Consider the following 16,946-nt stretch of genomic DNA (forward strand, 5'->3'; position numbering starts at 1 on the left):
GTGTCCTAAAAATGAGAAGTCCTGTCTCCATGGTGAAGGAGATGACACTCCAAGTTATGGAGGCAGAAAGGATCTGCTTCTTCATGGACTGCTGACAGTCCTTGGGCCAAAGGGAAGCTCTTTTGAAAGAAATTAATGCTTCTCAAGCTGCCCCTAACCCATAGGGATGGGCCCACTGCCCAGTTGAGCTCCTTGTGTGGCATCACAGCTGCTGTTACTTTTATTCATGCTGTTGCCCTTGGTGGCTCTGAGCTGGGAAAAGGGGATTGGGAGGGAGGATGGAGACTGGGCAGCAGCTTCTGGACGCGGGGGGCAGAGCTGGGAGCCCTGGGCTGAGTGGCCTCACCACCTGGTGCCTGTGTCCTTGCCTGGAAAATGAGAGTCCAGGTGCCGGCTTGGCAGCTTGTGTGGATCAACTGTGGTAATAGAGGTGAATCAGCCAGCACAGCCCAGGGCACCTGGGATGGTTCCAGGTAGAGACACAGGTACCAGCAAAATTCATGCACCCTCCACAATGGAGCTCACATCTAGGGGCTGAGAAAGGGCTGGGGCAAAACGTGTGTTGGGGAAACTAGATAGATCCCCAAATCTCCTGAGATGCGGGGGTGCTCGGCAGGGCAGGAAGCCCCTGGCTTCACTGTGTGTGCACCTCCCACCCCCCCGAGCTTGGGCCATTCCTCACACCTCTCTGTGGCCTCAGTTCTCCCTCTGAATAGTCAGAGGGGACTTGATGCTAAGGGTCCTGCCAGCTCTCACACCTGCTGATGACTCTCCTGGGGCATGCGTCTGGTCAGATAACCATTTTCCTTGCAAGGGAACAAGGCTGCATTTTTCTTTTCTTTTCTTTTCTTTTTTGAGACAGGGTCTCGCTCTGTCACCCAAGCTGGAGTGCAGTGGTGTGATCTTGGCTCCCTGCAACCTCTGCCTCCCCAGCTCAAGCGATTCTCCTGCCTCGGCCTCCCAAGTAGCTGCAACTACAGGTGTGTGCCACCAAGCCCGGCTAATTTTTGTATTTTTTTGTAGACAGGCGGTTTTGCCATGTCACCCAGGCTGGTCTTGAACTCCTGGACTCAAGACATCTGCCCACCCTGGCCTCCCAAAGTGCTGGGATTACAGGCATGAGCCAAGGTGCAGGGCCAAGGCTGCATTTTCAAGATGCCACCTCTGTCTGTCCTGGAAGCCCTGAAAGAGCAGGAGTTGTGGGCTGTGGGTCACCCTGGTGTCCCTAGCACCCAGCCCGAGCGGGCAACGAGCGGGTGCTCAGGGCTGGCTTCCATGGACACTGAACACCCTGGGAAAGGCACTCCCCTCCCCAACTCCAAGCTGAGCTGGCTCCTTCCTGCCTAGCAAGCTTCGGAAGGCTCCGAGGTCAGGCTGGAAAAGGTCCCTCAATGGGGTGTCCTAGGAGAAGGGGGGCGTGCCAAGAGTTCTCCAACCATGCTAGAAACTTTCATTTCATTTAGACTTGTTTAATCCTCACTACAACTCAACTTGGGAGGTGGAGACGCCATGTTTCTTGTACAGATGGGAAGGTTGGGGAGGAGCAGGGAAGCCTTCCGGGAGACCTGAGGAGTTAGCCAGCCCAGGGGCTCCCATGCGTAGGTCCTTTGCCTGAACTGATGAGAGGGAGCTAAGAGGCCTGGATCTTGTCCACACTAAGCGATGGCTTTACTGCGGGGAGATAATCCTTCTGGAAACCTCAGGTAGAGTCTGCATGGGGAATGAGATGGCTTCATCTAGCCAGTTATGATGGGGGTCTACGCCTAAGGACCAGCAGAGCTGAGATCCAGGGCTGACCGCCCTGATCCCGGGATTATCTGCACATCAGAGATGGGGGTGAGGGAGGTGCCAAAAGGTGAAGTGACCGCACACAGCCACACGGCTAAATCCTGTTCGCCGTGTTCTTAATTTTGTCAGACTCAAGTTGCAATGAAGATTTGTCTAGAACATGTCTGGGCGCTGAGGGCAACAGGTAAGGCGTGGGTCAAATCACGCTGCGGGTGCAGGTGATGACAGGCTCCGGGAGAGACGGAGTGGGCGCAGCAGGATGGCGAGTGAGGAAAAAGCAGGCAGAGGGCGCCAGGTGCAAATCTGCAGGACCACAGACTTCGGTTCTGGATACAGAACAATGGTTCCTTGTCATTGTAGGGTTTTAGACCCTAAGACTCCGAATTAGGGCTGGAAGGGATTTGGGAGCCCCAAGCAGATCTATTAATCCAACGCATTAAATTGCTAATTAAGTCACGACTGAAGCAGTCTGTACTTTTCCACTAGGGTTTACTTAGAAAAAGCTGGGGAGGCCTTGTTTTAAGAGGTATGAAGGAGGCCTCGTATTATTTTTACTTAAAACCCCCAGAAATTTAAGCATTTATAAAGTTTCTGTGATGCAGCACTGCGAGGGATGTTAATGTTTTTGCTTTCAAGAGATCGCCTTTAAAAATCTCTCTTGCTTCTGCGTCATATCTCATAGATGCTCAGGGTTTTTACAGCCATGAGCTGGAGAGGAGACCCAAGTTCGGGGTTCCCTAGCCCATCCCTAACGACCGCAGTAGAGACAAATCTTCCATTTCATGCTTCCAGATGCTTCCTGTAATGCGGAAACTCCTCCTGCCCCTGACCTTTCTGAGTGGCTGAGTCTTCCCTTAGATTGGGCTGTAGTCAGTCTCTCCCGGGTTTCCTCTCTGGTAATTTATCTGCCAGTGACAACTCTCAGGGCTCCTGGTTGGCAGGAGCCAAAGCCAAGTGGAAATCCAGGACTTCTGGCTCCCAGCGCTGGGTCTCTCCTCTTGCCCTCAAGTCCCCAGAGTCTAACGACAACCCAATAACGTCAAATACCGACTATTTGCCAGGCCCAGGGAAAATAGCAGTAAACAAGATAAGCCCGGCTTTCCTCATGGAACCCACAGCCTAGAAGGGGAATGGAGACCCACTGCCCGTCAACAGGGGCTTCTCACATACTCTCTACCAGCTCGTGGAGGGCTCTGGGGCAGGGAACCTGGCTTCTGCCCTTCTCAACTACTGACCCACCCGGGTCCTTGGGCGGAGGGCTTCATCTCTGAGCCCGTTTCCCGCTTTGTACAATGGCTCTGATCATAGATCCCGTCTCTGGAGTTTGTGCAATGTTGAGGCCAAATATGCAGATAACGCCAGGCCAGTGGCTTCCAAACCCGCGTGCACATTACACAGCTTCCCAAACTGATGATGCTTCCATCTCATCTTCAGAGACTGTGACTTAATCGGCCTGGGCTTCAGAATATTAAAAGCTCCGCAGGCAATACTAAAGTGCAGACCAGTTTGGGAACTACAGCGCCAGGCACCGTGTCACAGCGCGATAAGAGAGAACGTTCGGAAAAGCCCTTTATAGATTAAGAGACTGAGGCTGGCTGGGAGGACGCCACGGCGCCGCTCCCAAGACCACCGCGGCTGGGCCTGAGCTCCGGTGTCACGCAAACCTTCCCTTCCGCGGCGGGGCCCGCGCCGTCTCCCGCACACCGGCCGCGGTAGGGGAGCCCCATCGATGCGCTCCGCCGCTCGGCTCCCTACGCCTGAGCCCTGCCCGCTCGAGCCCCTTCCCCCTCCCGGCCGCTTCCCACTTCCAAGATGGCTGCGGGTGGAGCCGACCAGGTAAGGGGCCCCCTGTCGGATGTCCGTGGGGGCCCTGCGGACACAAAGGCCCGCTCAAGGCAGCTCCTCGCCACTCCGGTTGGTTCTCCGGAAAAAAAAAAAAAGGGCCGGCGACGCCGCTCCGGAGGCCCGCGGCGGGCGGCCCCCGGAAGAGGGACAGCCGGGCGAGCGCCGAGCTCCAGACGCGGCGGCACGGGCGGAAGAGCGGGCGCCGGCCGGCAGGGGGCGGGGCGCAAGTGCGTGGGGGCGTGCCCAGGGGGCGGGCGAGGGGGCGGGGTGAAGCGAGGGTGCGCGCCGCTGTTCGCCGCGGGCTGCTCGCGCGCACCTGCGGGTCGGACCCGCTGCCTACCGCGTGCCCGGCGTCCTCGTCGCGCGAGTTGCCGGTCCCGCGGGGCCTGGGCTGCGGGTCCACGGGTCCCGGGGATGGCGTCGGAGCCGCGCTAACTCCGGTACTGAGAGCCTCCCGCGAGGGCCGGGCCGCGGGCCGCGAGGGAGGGCAGGGCGCGCGGGGCCGCCACCTGCTGCAGCGCCGGCCGAGGCGGGGAGCGGCCGGGGCGAGGCAGGTCGCCGGGCGCGGGTCCTGCTGGGTGTCCCTCGCCGCGCGGCCGCGGCTCCTGCACGCCAGGGCAGCGCGTGCGTGGCGCCCGGGGTGCCGTTACGGGGCCTCCGGGGCGGGGGCGACTCTCGGGACTCGGCGGCCCTCGCGGAGGCGCGCGCTGTGTCCCGCTCCTTTCCGGAACTTGACGAAAAGTTTTCCTACTCCGACGCGAGGCTCCCGGCCTGAGAAGAGGCGCCTCGGTGCGCCAGACCCCGACCCCGGAGCCCCCTTCCACCTCGGACCCTCAGTCCCCAGGCAGCGGACCCTCAGTCCCCAGGCAGCGGACCCTCCTCCTTGGAGCCCCTGACCCCGCTTTCATCTCTGATCCCTCTACCCCTGGAGCCCCTGACCCGCGAAACCCCCTTTCATCTCGGAGCCCTGACCTCCTCGGACCTCCACCCACGCGAACCGTCTGTCCCTGGGCTAGGGAATCTCTCTGCCTCCGCCTTGGAGCCTCCCATTACCGGGCCGCGAAGACCCTGGCCCGGGGACCCTCTCGGGGCCGGGGTAGCTGCCTTGAGGAGTGAGTCCGGGGACTCCTGGTCCCCCTCCCGCCAGCAGTCTCTCTAGGCTGTGGGTTGCGGTCCTGATGGGAACAGCTGGTCAGGAGGATAGGAGAATGACCCTATGGACTCCAGAGCCAGCCTCTGCGAGCCCCGGAGTGACCGCGCCTGACCAGGCCACGTGAAGTCGTTTCTGTCCTAAAGTTGCATAGGACGCCGTTTTCTCCAGCGTGGAATTGGAAGCTTTGCTTGGGAAGGTTTTATAGGCACCGGTGCGTTTTGCCCCTACTGGAGGCCCCTGGGCATCACCTTGGTTATTTCACGCACTGAGGCTAGATGAGGAGGGTAGTCGTAGTGGTGTCTTGGGGACAAAATGCTCACTGTCTTGTCCCAGTATTGTAGGATGTTGGCACCTAGTTGCTGTCTTGCCTAGCTTTTAATAGCGGTGGGTTGCCTGTTGGAAACTGGTGGTTGCTTTGTCTGGACCGGGCTAGTCCTTACAGCAGTCTTAGAACACTTCCTGTTGCCCAGTTTATCTGGCCAGTACCAACCCATATCTCAGTTTGGGTATGGCTTCCCCCCTCCGACCAACCCTCTTACTGCTTCTTTGCTGTGTGTTTGACCCCTTGAGATTGTGGGCTCCGCAATCCTAATGAGATCCCCAGTCCTAATGAGAGCCTGGCATGAACTTGGTGCTCAGGGTCATTGGGCGAAAACACCTTTTGGGAAACATCAAGGGTGTCAGCTGGTACTAAGGGAGACAGAGTAACAGGCTTGGAGCCACCCACATGGGGAGAGTCAGAGATGGGATTCAAACTGAGGCAGGCTACTGGGCCAGGCTCTGCTCACCTCGGTATCCTCCGCTGTTCCAGCACTTTGCACCGAGCTGGGCCTGATTCCTGTTTGTGCAACTGAGTTTTCGCCATCTGCCCCCAGCCTACCCTCTCACATTCAGCTTGGGCTTTGCCTCTCCTGGCTTCTGCTGTTCCCCTGTGTTCCTTTAGCCCCTGCAGTTCCTCTGCATTGGGTCCGCTGTCTCCACCCCACTCCCCGTTTAGTGGGTGAATTCCTGTCTTTCATGCCTCCACCTTCCCTCCTCTACTTTGGGTTGATTCCTTAGCTGGTGCGCTATAGAAGGCCTCTCTCAAAGTGGGGACACAGCTAGTCAGAGCAGCTTGTTTGAATCTCTCTCTCCCATTGGTCAGAGCTTCTAACCTTGAGTCCCAGCCTCAGCACAGGGGATGCCTGCCATGCAGGTCGGGGGTTGCTTGGGGAGTCTTTGAGACCTTGGAAAAGATTTGTTGTCAGTATAAACATTAATACATAACGCAACAGGATTTTAGGAAAGTGAGTATGTGTTTGTTAACTTAAAAAAAATTTTTTTTTAGAGATGGGGTCATGGTATATTGTCCAGACTGGATCTGAACTCCTGGGCTCAAGCGATTCTCCCGAGTAGCTGCAGTTACAGGAACGCACCACCATGGCCAGCTTAACATTTGTTTTGGGACTACGTATAAATAAAGTTTCAGCTGGGCGCAGTGGCTCATGCCTGTAAACCCAGCACTTTGGGAGGCTAAGGTGGGTGGATCACAAGGTCAGGAGATTGAGACCATCCTGACCAACATGGTGAAACCCTGTCTATACTAAAAATACAAAAATTAGCTGGTTGTGGTGGTGCGTGCCAGCTACTTGGGAGGCCGAGGCAGGAGAATCGCTTGAACCCAGGAGGTGGAGGTTGCAGTGAGCCGAGATCTCACCACTGCCCTCCATCCTGGTGACAGAGCTAGACTCCGTCTCAAAAAATAAAAATAAAATAAAAATAAAAAATAAATTTTCTTGGGCCCGGGTGGTTTAGAATTCTTGACCGTCCATCTAGAAGGCTCTCAGGGACTGATCTGCTTGGCTAGTCACTTGGTTTTATAGATGGGGAAGTTGAGGCAGGTGTGAGGAGAGAGACTGGTGACAGGAAGAAGCTGTACATTGTGGCCTTGTAGACACAGACTGGCTGTGTCTGGCCTTGCTTATGCAAATGGTTGCTAAAATAGTGGGACTGAGTTGGCTGGCCCGATCCGTGTCCAGGAAAGAGTAACACCAGCCAACATTTTCCAGGGCTTTCCCTGTGCCAGGCACGATTTTAAGGGCTTTATGTGGATTTCTTCCCCTAATCTTGTCAACTGCCTAACAAGATAGGGTCTCTTATTGTCTTCATTTTGCTGCAAGGAAACCAAGGCTCGGGGAAGTTAAGAAATGAGTCCAAGCTTACACAGCTGGTGAGCGAAGGAGCTGGGACTTGAACCCAGGCAGCCTGCTGCTGGAACCTGCATTATTTTTTCCCTCCTGTTTATTTTGTTTTGTTTTTTGTTTTGTTCTCTTCTATTCTATTCTATTTTTTGAGACAGCGTTTCGCTCTTGTTGCCCAGGCTGGAGTGCAATGGTGTGAGATCTCGGCTCACTGCAACCTTTGTCTCCCAGGTTCAAGCGATTCTCCTGCCTCAGCCTCTCCAGTAGCTGGGATTACAGGCATGTGCCACCATGCCTGGCTAATTTTGTATTTTTAGTGGAGACAGGGTTTTGCTATATTGGCCAGGCTGGTTTTGAACCCCTGACTTCAGGTGATCCACCTGCCTGGGCCTCCCAAAGTGCTGGGATTACAGGCGTGTGCCACCACGCCTGGCCTATTTTATTTTTAAAACTTCATTTGCAGCCTAACAAACATACATAGAAGTGTAAGAATGGTTAAGTGTTCAGCTTATCGATGATCAGGGTTATTGGGTGAATACACCTTTTGGGCAACATTAAGGGAGCTGAGAGGAAGGGGGATAAAGTTTAGGGACTGTATTCATAAGTACGCCAGCAGGCCATGTATGAGCTTTGATGTCAGATCTGGTTTGAACTCAGTTTCTGTTGCTGTGTGACCTTGGGTGCGTAACTTAGCCTCTCTGAATCTCATAGTTTCCTCAGTGCCCTTGGCAGGCTTGTGATTATTAGAGCATGTGATGGCATCCCGCATGCTTGGTGCATGCTAAATGCTCAGTAAATTATTTCTCTTATGAATAATTAAGATTATAAACTATACCAGCTTTAAGTAGTCTAAATATCTTCCTAATGTATCATTTGCCTCCCAGTCACTTCACAGGTACTTAGGAAAATTAGTTAATTAGTAATTTACCAAATCACTAAGTGAAGCTGAAACATTTTGCATTGAAAGTCTTTAATTTAAAATGTCCTGGCCAGGCGCGGTGGCTCATGCCTCTAATCCCAGCAGTTTGGGAGGTTGAGGAGGGTGGATCACTTGAGCTCAGGAGTTCAAGACCAGCCTGGGCAACATGGTGAAACCCTACCAAAACAACAACAACAACAACAATAACAACAAAAAATTAGCTGGGTGGACGTGGTGGCGGGCACCTGTGGTCCCAGCTACTCAGGATGCTGAGGTGGGAGGCTCACTTGAGCCTGGGAGGTGGAGGTTGCAGTGAACCAAGATCATACATCTGTACTGCAGCCTGGGTGACAGAGACCCCATCTCAAAAAAAAAAAAAAAAGTTCCACCTGTGCCTTTAATCATAACCAGTGGTCAGTATAAGTTAAGTGTCCGCTTCTTCGGGTTGTGAAGGAGCCTTTGAGGACCCTGAACAATAACTGCAGTTTCTGCCTGGTTTGCGGAAACATACATGGGCTGAAACTTACTTAAACAGCATTGTGTTAAGTTCCAGGTGTCTGAAAGTTGCCACTCACCCTCTGGAGGAATATGTGAGCTTCTAGGAAATTTTTTTCAGGACTATTTTTATCCTAAAGAATCACCCATTTAAAAGCCAAACTACTTTTATAATGGCCTTTTCCATTTTACATAATGCAGATCAGTCCATTGTTTTAGGCTGTGTGTGTAGCAGTGGAAACAGTGAGTGCCTCGGCTACTCAGGCTAGCCCAGCACAGCTCTGTTACTACGCACCACCCTTTAGACCGCAGTCTTCTTTCAGCTCTTTGGGTGGTTGTGGAGGTGACAGAACTAGTGCATATAGACATGGAATGCAGTGCCTGATGTGTCATCTGCGCTTGGGGAGTGGAGGCAGCTAGCTGGTCATGTTCGTGAGCCTGGAGCGTCCAGTCCTTTCTGCCTGAGCCAGGACTTGAATTAAAAAAGAGAAAGAGGCTGGGCTCAATGGCTCACATCTGTAATCCCAGCACTTTGGGAGGCTGAGGCAGGCGATCACTTGAGGTCAGGAGTTTGAGACTAGCCTGGCCAACAGGGTGAAACCCTGTCTCTACTAAAAATACAAAAATTAGCCGGGCGTGGTGGCGGGCGGCTGTAATCCCAGCTACTCAGGAGGCTGAGGCAGGAGAATCGCTTGAACCCGGGAGGCGGAGGTTGTGGTGAGCCCAGATCATGCCACTGCACTCCAGCCTGGGCGACAGCGTGAGACTCTGTCTCAGAAACAAAACAGAAAGAGAAAGAGATGCAGGGGTTGGTGCTTGTGGAGCCCTCTACCAGGCAGGCCAGTTCACAGGGAGGTGCCCCATTGCCCAGTGGGTTCTCCTTGGCATTAGAGGCTCGACTGGGCTGTTTCTCTTGAACCGTGCTGCCCTCCAGGGCAGGACGCTCATAAGAGCAGCTGCTTTTATGAGGAGGCTCTTAGTCTCCCCAGAATCCTCACCAGGAAACATGGGGGACCCTGAGAGGCCTTGCGGAGAATGCTGTGGGTGCTGGGGACAGATGCCTCAGGTCAACCCCCCTGCGACCGGGGTAGGGGGTGGGGGGTCACTGCACCTGCTCAGCCCAGTTTTGTTATTCCCATCTGGAAATGGTAGGACTCAGCATGCTGTTTACAGGGTGAGGTGAGCAGAGGTGCTTATGTCTGTGACATGCCTTTGTGAGCAGCAAAGCTTACTGAGGGGCCTTGGAGTCACAGACTTGAGTTCAAGCCCAACTCCGCCACAGTAGAGACCTTGGGCAAGCCACATGCCTCGGTTTCCTCCTCTGGGTAATGGGCATACTACCTGGCTCAAGGGCTGCTGAGGGGCTGTGAGGCAGAACGGTGTATTTAGAGTTCAGGACGGTACCTGGTACTCATTAAATTGCCATCCTGCGGTGCTGCTGTGGTGGTGCTGTTAGGTGCTGCAGGCTGGTCTGCCCTCTGGAAATGTTGGCTCTGGGATCCATATACCCTCAGGCCATCGTGGAGTAGGAATGAGCTGTGTGGGCCTGACCCTTAAGGATAAGAACCCAGGCCTGGCATGGTGGCTCACGCCTGTAGTCCCAGCACTTTGGCAGGCCGAGGTGGGCAGATCACCTGAGGTCAGGGGTTCAAAATAAGTCTGGCCAACATGGTGAAATCCCACCTCTACTAAAAACAAACAAAAAAAAAATGCAAAAAATTAGCCAGACATGGTGGCGGGCGCCTGTAATCCCAGCTACTTGGGAGGCTAAGGCAGGAGAATTGCTTGAACCCAGGAGGCAGAGGTTGCAGTGAGCCGAGATTGTGCCACTGCACTCCAGCCTGGGCAACAAGAGCAAAGCTCCATCTCAGGAAAAAAAAAAAAAAGGGATAAGAATCCGGAAGTCAGTGGCCAGAGCTGGGTTGATGGCAGGCTTGGCAGTGAAGGTGAGCGCACCACCCTTTGAGGATCAGATAGGACAGTGGTGCCCCCTTGCCATTGGGGTTTGAAGAGGCAGCTGTCCTGTGGAGCGTCCAGAGAGGAGCCGGGACAGGGAGTGCTTCATGCTCCAGCCCTGGGAAGAGGCTGCCGATGGATGTCTACACAGACGGCAGCATGACTTCTCCCTGAAGCCACTAAGCGGATTTTTTTCCCCTGTGGGAACACACCTAGATCTCTTGGTTTGGCCTTGTAAACAGTTTCTTTTATGTATGAAGAATTCGGTTAAGACAGTTCCCACTGCTTTTTAAGGAGGAGAAAATCAAGCGGTTGCTTCTAGATGGAATTGTTTTCCAAAGCCCCACGCAGAGTCACTAGCAGAGCCACCCTCCGCTTTCTGACTTGTATTGAAGTGAAGATTGTGGCTCTGGTGGCGTGACAGTTGATTGAATCCCTCGGGGGCAGCTGTCCTCTTTGCTTCCTGCAGAACTGAGTCTTGTGACAGGTAAATACAATTCAGATGGCCTTGTTGCATGGAATGGAAACAGTCTTCCTCTTATCCGTACCTCACATCTTGTCTTTCTCTTGGCCGGAAGGTGATGACTCATCACCATTTGACTTGTGTTCAGTGCCTACCGTGGCAGGGTGCTGGGTCAGGTGCTGGGGCGTTCCTCCTGTGCCTTGGGCACCTACGGATGCGTACTGCAGTGGTCACTGCTGCAGGGAGATGCTGTCACTAGGACGTTAGTGATTGGGACTTTGGAAAACACCTGTCAAGGCAGGAATTTTCACTTTCCTGACCATCATGTGTTGACAGCGTTCCTCACCATCTGGTCTAGCCCCTAACCAGTGTATAGGCTGGTCACTGCTCAGCTGCTGGTGTGCACTCTCCGGGAACTTGATGGTAGGGGATTTCTTCCTCGTAGTCTCACCTCCAGCTCTCACCGAGTTCTTGGAACATAATCCAGCTCTCAGCAGATGTTTCTTGGCTGGGACTGTCCCTGAAAGCTGCCCACTTAAGAACTCAGTTGTTGGTAGTAATTAATTCAGCGAGTAGATTTTTGAAACCTTAATCCATGCCAGGCATTTAACCAGAGAATAGTTCCCAGAAATGATTAGAGCTGTGTCTGCCTGCAGCATAGAATGCAGTGGGGAGAGAGACAGGAGAACAGTTGTAAAATAGCTGTTTCAGGTGGGGTGTAGCCAAAAGGAGCCCAGGAGGAAGGAGGCCTGGGAGCTTTCTGGGAGAGGCAGGGAAGGCTTTTCAGAGGAGGTGGCCTTTGAAAGCACCAATTGAGTGTCTCCTTGTGCCACACCCTACTGGGACTCTGAGGCCCCGATGGCCTACCTGGGAGAGCACCTCAGGTGGTGGTGCAGTAGGGCTGAGTGGGCTGGTGGTGGGGGCGGGTAATGGCTGGGGGCGACTGCACAAGGCTGGAGAGGCAGGCAGAGACGGATCAGGAGGGCCCTGTGTGTCGGCTTGGGGAATTCAGGCTTAGTTTGTCTTTTATAAACGTGGACTTGGAGGCAGGCCATCTGCAGTTGGTCGGTCTCCTGGCTGGCGTCCAGAGTCAACCCATTAGCTTTGTCTCAGAAGCACACACCTTGTTTGTACAACTTCCCCTATAAAGGGTATTATCACGCGGTAGGTGGCCTGGAGTGCGGCTTCTGCCCTAGTGGCGCGAGGCGGAAGTGCTTGAGGACAGGTCGCCTTGGCCCTTGCAGAGTTTGGTTTTACAGTATGTTGCAAGCAGAAGTACTTTTTCCTTTTTAGGTTTATTTCCCTGAAAACTGACGCCCTGTTCTGAGGTTTAAGGAACTTAACTGGACTTGGGATCAACAAAGACCTCAAAGGTCACTCAACTTCTCCATAGGAGAGGCCACTGGGCTGCTGTCCCTGGCCCCCCACGGCAGAGGAGAGGAGTAGAAAAAGGTTTTCTTTCTCTACTTAAAGCCAGATGGCTTTGGGCTCTGCCAGACCTCACTTCCTTCTTCCTGTGCTTTTTTCTTGGCAGCAATTCAGGGAAGGGTCCTTGGATTGCCATGAATGAAATCCTATAGTTTCACCAAAATGGTTTCCAATTCCAGGCGTGAGTGATGCCTTCTGTTTGCCCAGGCACTGATTTTCCTAGGAAGGATAGAGTTGTTTGTGTTCCTGTTTACTCTGTCATCAGCATTTGCGTTCTAACCCGCATCTCTTTTGTGGCTTACATTCGTGTTTTGCTGTACTAGGAAGTAAAGGGAAGCACACGTTCATTGGGCACCTGCTGTGTGTCAGTCAGGGGCTGGGTTTGCCAGTGCCTTCAGCAGACCTTCTCATTTCTTTTGTCCTCAGACCAGCCTGTGAGCTATAGGGTATTGTCCCATCTTACTGCCGAGGAAGAGGGAAGTTGAGGCTCAGAAGGGTTAAGCACCTCATTTGAGGTCGCCTTACTTGGCAAGTGGCAGAGCCAGAATTTCAGCTGGGCCTGCGAGAGGCCCTCAGCTCTGTTTAGCTTAGGATTTCCTCTTACATATGTGGCTTTTTGCTAGTTTGATCTGCTAGAGTGTTGATGATGTTTTGATAAGTCTAATGACCTTGACATTGTCAAAGATTAGCTCTTAACTGTGTGCTAAAAATGTTTCTTACTCTATTTTCCTTTTAATTAAAGTGTATGTAGAACTTCCAAATTTGTATATATTTGAATCATCCTGGATTATATCTTACTTTTGTGAATTCTCTTAGAATTCTGTTAGAAACTTGGATTCTTCCCAAGCAGGGGACACACAGAGGGTCTGCAGTAGCCCTGCCTTGGAGGGCTCATGGCTCTGGGGAAGAGCAGCGAGGGCTGTGAAACACTGAAAACGTGTTCACGCGTGGGGAGGCGATGTCCGGATTCTTTCAGATCTTGACCTGAGTTTTTGCTCTATAGGTTGGAGAAACATTTTATTTTTTGCAGCACCTGGATAATTTCACCTTTTTTTTTTTTTTAGACGGAGTTTTGCTCTTGTTGGGCAGGCTGGAGTGCAGTGGCATGATTTCAGCTCACTGCAACCTCCACCTCCCGGGTTCAAGCTATTCTCCTGCCTCAGCTTCCCAAGTAGCTGGGATTACAGGCATGCACCACCATGCCCGGCTAATTTTGTATTTTTAGTAGAGATGGGGTTTCACCATGTTGGTCAGGCTGGTCTTGAACTCCTGACCTCAGGTGATCCGCCCGTCTCGGCCTCCCAAAGTGCTGGGATTACTGGCGTGAGCCACCGTGCTGGCCTATAATTTCACTTTTGTATTAAATTCTACTTTTGTCTGTATTTTTGCCTTAGTGTAGTACAGTGTGGTTCTAATTTCTAAGAAAAATTGATTATCAATTACTATAACATTGTGATTAAATAATCCTCCTTTACTCACTGGGTCGTATTTCAAGTTTTTATTTTTTATATTTCTTTATATTTATTTATTTATTTTGAGATGGAGTCTCCCTCTGTCACCCAGCCTGGAGTGCAGTGGTGCTATCTCCGCTCACTGCAACCTCCGCCTCCTGGGTTCAAGCGATTCTCCTGCCTCAGCCTCCTGAGTAGCTAGGATTACAGGCGTGTGCCACCACGCCCAGCTAATTTTTGTATTTTTAGTAGAGAGGGGGTTTCACTATGTTGGTCAGGCTGGTCTCGAACTCCTGACTTCGTGATCTGCCCGCCTTGGCCTCCCAAAGTACTGGGATTACAGGCGTGAGCCACCGTGCCCAGCCTATTTATTTATTTTGAAATAGCGTCTCGCTGTGTTGCCCAGGCTGGAGTGCCATGGCGCTGTCATAGCTTACTGCTGTCTTGAACTCCTGAGCTCAAGAGATCTCCCTGCCTCAGCCTTCTCAGTAGCCGGGACTACAGGTGTGCACTACCATGCTTGGCTAATTTTTACTTTTGGTAGAGATGGGGGTCTCACTGTGTTGCCCAGGCTGAATCAAATATTTATATATAGTTGAGTCTATTTCTGAATTCTGCATTTCATTTAATTCCTTCACATTTCTATTTTTGACTCAGCGCTGCACTCTTACTGGCTCCTTCAATCTCTGGGAAGGAGGGAGATTAGTCCCCTCCCTTTCTCTCCTTTGTTTTTCTGGAGACAGGATTGTGCCCTGTTGCCCAGGCTGGAGTGCAGTGGTGATCATAACTCATTGCTATGAGTCCTTGAACTCCTGGGCTCAAGTGGTCCTCCTGCCCCAGCCTCCTGAGTAACTGGGACTACAGGCATGAGCCACTGCACCTGGCTCCCCTTTTTCCGCTTTTAATGAATTTGCTTTTGCTGTGTTGACACTGAGAGGCAGGCCAGGCTTCCTAAAGTAGGAGCATGCAGGCTCCTTACAAAAGCTGACACCCAAGCAGGAGTGGTTATCATTCTTTCTTCTGTGCTTGAAAACCTTCAGCTCCTCTCTGTTTGATGATAGCAGCTACCAACAAAGTGCCTGTTGGGGGCCAGGTGCCTATTAAATGCTTTTCTTGTGGTACTTGATTTAATTCTCCCAAGGCAATATAGAGCCCAGGAGCGTGTGAGTCCAAAGCCCTGTTCTTTCTGTTGTTCTCTTGTATGGACCAGATTTGAATGCACCACCTGATTTCTTTTTTACTTTGAGACAGAGTTTTGCTCTTGTTGCCCAGGCTGGAGTGCAGTGGCGCCATCTCCGCTCACTGCAACCTCCACCTCCCGAGTTCAAGCAATTCTCCTTCCTCAGCCTCCTGAGTAGCTGGGGTTGCAGGCATCTACCACCACATGCAGCTAATTTTTTGTATTTTTAGTAGAGACGAGGTTTCACCATGTTGGCCAGGCTGGTCTGGAACTCCTGACCTCAGGTGATCCACCTGCTTCGGCCTCCCAGTGTGCTGGGATTACAGGCGTGAGCCACTGCACCCGGCCATTTTAAAGAAAAATAAAAGATAGCAGTTGATGCCAGTGTTCTCAGTGTGCCGGGGCTGTGCTCTCCGGGCTGGTGTGCCACATACCCTCCCTTTCTCATTTGTCTTAGGCCAGAGAACTTTATTTATTTATTTTTGAGACAGGGTCTCATTCTGTCGTTCAGGCTGGAGTGCAGTGGTGTTATCAGGGTTCACTGCAGTCTTGACCTCCTGGGCGGGCTCAAGTGATCCTCCCACCTCAGCCTTTCAAGTAGCTAGGACCACAGACGTGCCACCACACCCAGCTAATTTAAAATTTTTTAAAAAGACAGTCTCCCATTGTTGCCGAGGCTTGCTTTTGAATTCCTAGGCCCAAGCGATCCTCCTGCCTCTAACTCCCAAAATGCTGGGATCACAGGCATAAGCCACCATGCCTGGTTAGGCCAGAGAACTTTATTTTATTTTATTTTATTTTTTGAAACGGAGCCTCGCCCTGTCGCCCAGGCTGGAGTGCAGTGGCATGATCTTGGCCCACTGCAACCTCCACCTCCTGGGTTCAAGCGATTTTCCTGCCTCAGCCTCCATGAGTAGCTGGGATTGTAGGCATGCACCACCACACCTGGCTAATATATATATATATATTTTTTTGAGACAGAGTCTTGCTCTGTTGCCCAGGCTGGAGTGCAGTGGCATGATCTCGGCTCACTGCAACCTCCACCTCCTGGGTTCAAGCAATTCTCCTGCCTCAGCCTCCCTAGTAGGTGAGATTACGGGCACACACCACCACGCCTGGCTAATTTTTGTATTTTTAGTAGAGATGGGGTTTCACCATGTTGGCCAGGCTGCTCGCAAACTCCTGACCTCTCGACCTGCCCGCCTCAGCCTCTCAAAGTGTTGGGATTACAGGTGTGAGCCACTGCGCCCGGCCATGCCAGAGAACTTTAGACATGCCCTGAGATGTGTGCATGTGATTAATGGATTTTGTTTGTTTGTTTGTTTTTTTAGAGATAGTGTCTTTCTCTGTTACCCAGGCCAGAGTGCGGTGGTGTAATCATGGCTCACCACAGCCTAAAACCTCCCAGGCTCAAGTGATCCTCCCACCTCAGTCTTCAGAGTGCCTGGGACTGCAGGCATGTGCCACCACCCCCAGCTGATTTTTTTTTAGTCTTTTGTAGAGACAGGGTCTTGTTACGTTGCCCACGCCGCACTGACGGTTTTGACTCTACTCACTGAAACCTCGGAGGTTGTGGTCTTTACTCTTCCTTTATTGATTATCTTCACTGAGCTGGCCTTCTGACCTGGGTTTGTGTAATCCTAAACCAAGCCTTTCTAACCTACGTGTGGTCTCCTTTGGGGTCCTGTAGATCCCAGCTCTGCTGTTAAACAGCAGTGTGATCTTAGACCCGTTTCTTAGTCTTGCCGAGCCTTGGTTTCTTCCGTGGTAAAGGGGATACTACACCCAGCCTCGTAGATGTGAGTAAGCATGACTGAAACATTTGTGGAGAGGCCTGGCTGCTGCAGATGGCATACATAATTTATTTTGTTGTTGTTTTCCGTCTTAATGAAGATATCTTAGGATTTTAATGCTGTCTCAGAACAAGTAGATCCTTGACTTATGTATGGGTTATGGATTCACATACTTTTGACAGATTATCATTTCACCACTCCCCCAAAAGAAAAAACCCAACCGCCGCCCCCCAAGCCCAGTCCTCACGCTCCTGGTGCTGCCCTGGGGATGGAGATGTGACTGGTAGGGAGCGTG

The 16,946-nt window shown here is 52.2% G+C and overlaps 1 protein-coding gene across 3 annotated transcripts in view; it reads left to right on the forward strand.

Annotated features, from left to right (window-relative positions):
* Positions 1-581: 581 nt before the first annotated feature.
* The window catches only part of TBC1D14 (TBC1 domain family member 14), a 124,376-nt gene continuing 108,011 nt past the window's right edge, over positions 582-16,946 (forward strand). The window contains exon 1 of one of the 3 annotated variants that reach the window (XM_003816459.7): positions 582-3,624. The gene's annotated coding sequence lies outside the window, so the exon portion shown is untranslated. Of the gene's footprint in view, positions 3,625-3,906; positions 4,074-16,946 lie in introns of those variants that run through there. The other 2 variants (XM_034951958.3, XM_034951959.3) reach the window with 2 other exon arrangements.

This window comes from Pan paniscus, chromosome 3, assembly GCF_029289425.2.
Source record: "Pan paniscus chromosome 3, NHGRI_mPanPan1-v2.0_pri, whole genome shotgun sequence".
NCBI classification, from domain to species: domain Eukaryota; kingdom Metazoa; phylum Chordata; class Mammalia; order Primates; family Hominidae; genus Pan; species Pan paniscus.